Genomic DNA, 7,304 nt, shown 5'->3' on the forward strand with positions numbered 1-7,304 from the left:
CCCATTTGAAAATGCAATGGTACCGAGGTACCAGCCAGACATTGAGGTCTAATGGTAACCGGTACCCTCTGTGGGTACACCTCTGGTTGTGCTTGAATGTTAGTTTGGGTGAAACCTGGAGGATAAATAGGGTCATCGTGATCTTCCCCCGCATCGACTACGGGGTCTTTTCCTTTATTTCCTCCAGCCAATAACTGCTTTAATTGGTTCATCACAGTGTTCTGGGATTCTAACATGTCTTGCTGGATTTTTTCCAGTCGTTCATGCATCTGATCTTGCATCTCTCGTTGCAACTGTTCCAATCTTTCCATCCTTTGATCCATTGCTTTTGTTTGGCGACGAGTACCGTAGTGATATTTGATTAGATTTTGTTGGTTTCCAGGGTAACTGTCATAATTTAATTTTATTAGGGTCATTTTATGAGATGTAATGCAAATGTATGAGATGAATGCAAAAGAAAAAAAAGAGGCATTGATTCGAATTCAATTTCATTAGAAAACTCAACTAGAAAGCAAATTTCTTTACATAAAATAAATTACATATACGGCTTCGCCTTTATACCCAAAGCCTTAACCTTCCTAAGAAGCCAAGCTAAATCTCGACCTCGGCTTGATTCTGACTCATATTTTAAACTCAATACATCGGCCTGGACTGCTAATGTTTGCAGATGATCAGCCACTTCCCGCACTTGAGTCACAGCTTCGCCCATAACGTAATCTCTATCTCTAATCTGCCTTTGAGAATGATGGAATTACTCTTGCCATTGATCATTACTCCTCTCAAGAAGCTCCATTCGTAGCTCAGAATTGTGTAATGCGTCCTCAAGCTCCTCTACCTTTTCTTTCAGTTCTTCGATCTTATTTAAGCTTGCTCTTAGTTCGATCATGGAGTTGCGACTACGGTACGAGTGAAGTGACTTTTCTAGCTCTGTCACTTTGGCCTTTAATCCTGCCTTCTCATTTCGGCACTCTAACAAACTCCTTTCCAAAGCGTTTTCTCGAGCTCGAGCATCTTGAAATTTCTTTTCCCATTGATCGGCCCTATTCTTTTCCTCATTGATCTCTTGTCGCCACTGCTCTGACGTTTTACCCAGACCGACAGTTCTCATCGACAACCGCAGCTTCTTGTAATCTGTTTTTAGACTATCAAATCCTCTTCAGCTTTGTTCTTTCCCTTCCTTAATTTCTCGGCTTCTAGCTTGTGGATATCGATGTCTAATCCCAAATGCACTCTTTCTTCTTCTAACTGTTCTATCCTCTTTCCCAACTCAGAATTTCTTTTCTCAAAGTCTCGTTTGATGATCTCTAATTCTGACGGAACTACTTGTAGATGCTCCTCTATAGACTGAACGCAATCTTCCCTCGGTTTAGGGATGTTGTCATTGACTCTTTTACTCCACCACCCATAATATTCTGAAGTTGTCATCGCTCCTACGGTGAATCTTTTCATTCGGTGAACCTGTTTCCAAGCGTTAGATATTTCTCGAGTTTTTTTCTTGTAGTTTTCATCCTTATAAGAAAACTCACATTGAGCCAGCCCTTGTGTTGCTGGTATGAACTGTCTCGATCTATATTGTCTTAATACGAGTAAAGGGGCATAACCGACAGCTCCCCAAATTCCGAGTAAAGGGACCCAGTTGAAATCCCCACATCGATACAGGATCTCGTCGGGTACCATCCAAGGAGCTTTCCATTCAACGTCATCCTCCTGAAGGTTTTGGAGAATCGTCATCCACTTCTCTTCCGTGATGTCGTCTCGTCTTGGTGTAGCAACTTGTTCCTTCAATGGGGAATAGTCTTCTGAGAAGACTCGATAGGAGACATTTTCCACCTTCCAAAAGTGACTATGGAACCACACCAATAGTAGCTGTGCGCATCCGATGAACCTTCCCTCCCCTGCTCTTCGACATGCGCTTAGAGATCTGAAGGTTTCTGCTAAGATTGCCGGGATGGGCGTGACTCCCTTACTAAGCCGATCGAACAAATCAGAGACGGCCTCATCTACGTGCCCTAAAGCTCTAGGGAAAATTACCAAACCATAGATACCTAGAGTGAAGACATCCACTCTTTTCTTCACATCAGGGTGTGCTAATACTAAATCTCGCAAGCTTTTCCAAGGAACGCATTTACTGTCTCCTTTCTGTTGGATTCGGGCAGCGACCCACTGTTCGCTCATCCCCGTAATACTCATCAATTTTTTTAATAATGTTGGGACACTAGCAGCTCTAGAGTAGGCCTTGTCAATTTAAATCTTTGGACACCGAAGCAAGGTCGTATATTCTTCCACGGTGGGCACCAAGTCCACTTTTCCAAAAGTGAAACAACTGTAAGCAGGATTCCAAAACTGGGCTAGGGCTCGGAATAAATGCTTGTCCACTTTGACACCAAGTAGGTGAGGCAAGTCCCCGTAATCACAGTAAAACATCTGCTTGGTCCCGTCGTCCCATTGATCCCATATTTCCTTCATTTCTCGCAGATCATTTTGGACTACGCTGATACGGGTGAAGTCCCATAACTCTGATACGTACCCTTCTGCAAGACTATCGCCTTTCTCTCTCCACATCGTCTCAGCCCATAATCGTACAGCTGCATTGTCTTCTACTTTATCAAGAAACCTCTTTTCCATGATAAGCTTTCTATCTATACTGAACGTGAATCGACACCTCTTTTGAAATGAAAATGCCATGCAATCACAAACAAAGCAAATTAGATCTAGGATTTAAAATAAACAATAATAAATAAAGCATCTATTCGGTAAGCACTAGGGTCTGGAATAGCTCTATCTCGGTGGGTTCTTATGGCTCGCTATGTGTGGTTTGGTTCTAAAGTGAGGGTACCTGAACCAGCAGATTCCTCGATCCTCACCCATTATAGGCTCATATGGACCGAGTTCAGTTCAGGGGAATACATTTCCCTATGGCTATGCGGAGATGAAAATCTCACGAAGACATAGGTACGGATGTATCCCGGAAGCGATTCACTATCCCATGCGGAGGTGAAAACCTCACGAAGGCGTAGTTTCTCACTCCCACTTAAAAGGTGTGACCAACGGTCATGCAATGGAATGTGCGGAGGTATAAAATAAAATACAGAACACGATAAAAATGTAACTCAAAACAAAAGAGATGAGAGGATCGTAAATCTAAATCGAATTTTCAACTTTCGACAAAAAGACAAGAAATAATCAACACGTGGCTTGACTCTCTTATCGTCCCCAGCGGAGTCGCCAAGCTGTTGACACCATTTTTTGGATGAAAACGGGGTCGACTTGGATTTAAAAAAAGAATGAAAACGGGAGTCGCCACCAATCCTTTTTTGACGAGGTGTGATCGGGTCACCTCAAAAAGTGGTTGTTTTTAATAAATGATTTAATTTTATTAAAACAACGATTTTGGTCTACGAAATTCAGAAAAATGAGTTCGGGAGCCGGTTACGCACGAGGAAGGATTAGCACCCTCGATACGCCCAAAATTGGTACCTAGTTGATTAATTAGTGTCTTAGTGTCGAAAATTAAAAATTTGAAGAGTTTTAAAAAAATACGATCCTTAAAAGAAAATCTGATATCGCGAATTGGAACATAAGATTCTCTTGTTCCGAAGGAATATCACGTCCAGCACGTTAGGACACGATACTCTAAACCATCGGAACTAAGATCACCTTATAGTTTAATGAAACCATACTTTGAAGCTTTAAGAGGATATTTGGCTATTTAGTCAAACGAGAAATCGAAACCCAGCACGTTAGGGCACGTTTTCTCGAGTTTCCAAACGCGAAATATTGCCTTATTTAGAAAAATTTTCCTTTTGGTGTTTAGTGTCAATGCTTGACAAAACAATAACGAATACGACAAGGTGAGCAAAGTAAAGTGAGTAACAACAATGCAATAGGCAAAATGAAATGACGAGGCGATTACATAAACAAAGCATACAAATAAATAAATAGAACTAACATTTAAAAAAAGCACAAGTGTACACGAATAAATAAACAAACACCAAATAACAATGATGACAATAAATACAATTATGTAAAAATGTATATGCATATATAATTTTAAGCCATAAAATAAGAAATGCATATAAATTATAGAATATGAAAACATAGATAAATATATACATATATGTGTAAAAAATAATATTATAAAAAAAGGGTACGTATACATGTATAAAAAAAATAAATGTATTAACAATGAATATAATAAGGGTAAGAAAACAAGTATATACACAATATATATGTAACGTGGTACTAAGGACATATATATATATATACAATACAGTATTTAAAATAATATTTACGTAATACAAAATATAATATTAAAAGGTATATGTACATACGTAATATATAAATACATATATAATATAATGTTAAAATATTTACATAATACTAAAATATTTAGGTAATATATGCGTATATTGAAAACTAGTAATAATATTACCGAGGTATATACAAATATATCAAGTATATATACGTATTATAAATATATAAATATATAACAAAGCATAAACTAATAAAAATAATAAGAATAATAATAATGATAACATTGGAATATAAAAGAAACAAACATAACATTAATAAAATATTAAAATAAAGTGAAATGAAAAATGTTAAATACAAAAATATATGTGTATACATATACGTAATAAAAATATACACTAGTACATAGTTATAATAATAGTAATACTAATAATACTAATAATATCAAAATAACAAGGATATTTGATAAAGATACAAAAATAAACGAAAAAAGGATTAAAATCGAATTAAAAACAAAGTTGTGGGGCCAATTTGAAATGAAAACAAAGAAAAGGGACTTAATTGTACGCGCGTGAAACGTTGGGGGACCGAAACAACAATTATTCCTTTCCTTTAAAACGCAGCACATTGGCGGGGACTAAATCGAAAAGCGCGAGAAATTATAGGGCCAAATTGAAAACCATAAAAAACTTAATTGTGAAGCATCAGAAAAGCGGAAGGACTGCGCGCATAAATATCCCATTCAAATGAAAACACGCGGATCCTCTAGCGGGTCGGGTCGGATGGGTCGGGCATGGCCAAAACGACGTCGTTTTGGGGCTTAAGTGTAGCCCCCAAAACGACGTCGTTTTGGAGGGCTATATAAGGCCTAAACTAACCAAAAAAATCATTTGGGGAGAGGGAAAGAAAAAAAAAAGAGAGAAGGGAGAGAGAAGGGAGGGGAATCCGGCCAGGGGCCGGTCACCGGACGGCCACCGGAGGCTCGCCGGCGCCGGCGCCGGCCACCGCACGCGGTGGCCGGAAAAGGTAAAAAAAATATATTTTTTTTTATTTTTTTTGTTATTTGTTCTTGGTCTTAGAATATATAGATTTTAGGTTTATATTAACTTCAAAAATGTATAGATATGTATATAGAAATCGAAAAAAAAGTAACCTTTTCCGTTTGCCTTTCCTTTTTTCCGAATGCTTGCTATCTCAGAGATCTATGTATTTTTTTTTTAAACTCTAACTTCTGTTTTTTTTGTATTCAAATGCCGAAAAAAAACAAACAAAAAAAAGAAGAAGAACCCAAAAAAAACCCCTGTTTCCGTTTTTCATTTCGGGTTTTATAACCCATTTTACATCCTTTTTCTATTATTCTATCCTGTTTTTTGTCTTGATCTTGCAGGGTATGGAGGTGCTGGTAGTGGAGGAGGAGCAGGTGGCCGACATGGTGGCATGGAGAGCTGGGCGTGGCAGACGAGGAGGCCACGCGAGGCATGCGGCGGCCAGCTAGGGTTTGCTGCTGAATTTTGCTGAAAAATGTTTTAGATTTTGGGCCATTTGGGCTTTAGGATTTTGATTTGTTTGGGTTTGAATTTTGGGTCAGAGTTTGGGTTTGTAAATGGGCTGTTACTTTTGGGTTTATTATTTTTATTTTGTTTTTGTTTTGCACTGGGCCCGGGCAAAATGGGCTCATACAGTGAGTATGCGAATGCTCTCAAGACATAGAGTAATTGTTAGATCTAGCACCGCAAAGTGGTAAGTAAGTTCGTGTGACATTTTAGCGTTCTTCAGAAAAATGGGCCAGATGGGCCAAAACTAGGCCCAATGGGCTTACGGACCAATAAGGGTAATAGATGGGCAAAGTAGCGTGTTTGTTAGATGGTGGGACCAATTGCATAAAACGGCTAAAAATTACTGAAATAACTTGTGTAGTTGCGTAAGTACGAAATTACCCCTAAAAAGCATAATTACCGAAATACCCCTATGGTTTAAATTGGCTAAACTGCATGATTGATTAATACTGTATTTTACATGATATGCTTTTATTAATATCTGTTGTATGGGATTGGGGTATTGATGGAGGAAGTATTGAAAGTGGTTCATCCACGTACTGGAGGCTTTGCCTCAAGTTGCTGATATTTGAGCAGCGTTGCTGCAACTGTGGAGTGTAGGGCTGGGTGGGTTGAGATATTCCCCACATGGAGTGTAGGGCTGGTACGGGGCAGTGTAGCGGTTGGTGGGTTGAGTAGTCTCCCCAGTTGGGCTTGCATTCATTACTACTATGGTTACTTATGTTACTGAATTGGGCCTATGGGCCACACTGTTATGTTAAAAAGGGCTAAGGCCTTGCTACTGTATTATGAAAAGGGCTTCGGTCCACTGTGTACTGTTATCTGAATAGGGCTTAGGCCCAATGGGCTCGAGCTGATTTGGGCTTTGGATGGGTTTCTGTATACACTGAGTTTTCCCAAGCTCACCTCTTCCTCTTCCATCCTTGCAGGTGAGCCCTAGTTGGTGGACTTGGAGTTGGGCGGGATTCACAGTGGCCATGAAGAGTGATTGCCGATTTTAAATAAGTTTAGCATTTAATTTGGATTATTTTTATTATGCTTAAAGTTGTAATACGGCCGCTCTTTTTAATTAATTTTATTTTGAGGATTATTAAACTGGTTAGCACTAGGGTTCGTTTTATAAAATCTACTTGTTTTTAAAAGATCACGATGACGCGCAAAGTTTCCGCAAAGTAAATTTTTTTCCAAGAAAATAAATATTTTAAGCAAACGTTTTTCAACCTTAATCATTTTCTTAAGATGGACATAACCAAACAGTTTTCTCAAAATTATACGAGATGTTAGAGTGTGGCAATGGTGGTGTGCATGTCTAGGATTGGATCCGAAGGGAGCTTGGTACTTAAGCAGTCCGACGGACTCAGCTCCTCTTCTTCCTGGTTTCCTACCTGGTGCACAGTTTCCGTTCACTTTAACCTACTTTCAAAAGTGTCTTATACAACACCAACTAAGTTTTCCAAACTAAGTAATACGAAATGTTTTGAACGCATCGATGTGGCG

General features: G+C 38.8%; 1 long non-coding RNA gene across 1 annotated transcript; it reads left to right on the forward strand.

Annotated features, from left to right (window-relative positions):
• The first annotated feature begins 5,215 nt into the window (after nucleotides 1-5,215).
• Nucleotides 5,216-5,880, forward strand: LOC121225110 (uncharacterized). The gene is made up of 2 exons (XR_005922967.1): nucleotides 5,216-5,277; nucleotides 5,639-5,880. It is a non-coding gene; the product is annotated as an uncharacterized lncRNA (long non-coding RNA).
• Nucleotides 5,881-7,304: the final 1,424 nt, after the last annotated feature.

This window comes from Gossypium hirsutum, chromosome A03, assembly GCF_007990345.1.
Source record: "Gossypium hirsutum isolate 1008001.06 chromosome A03, Gossypium_hirsutum_v2.1, whole genome shotgun sequence".
Lineage (NCBI taxonomy): Eukaryota > Viridiplantae > Streptophyta > Magnoliopsida > Malvales > Malvaceae > Gossypium > Gossypium hirsutum.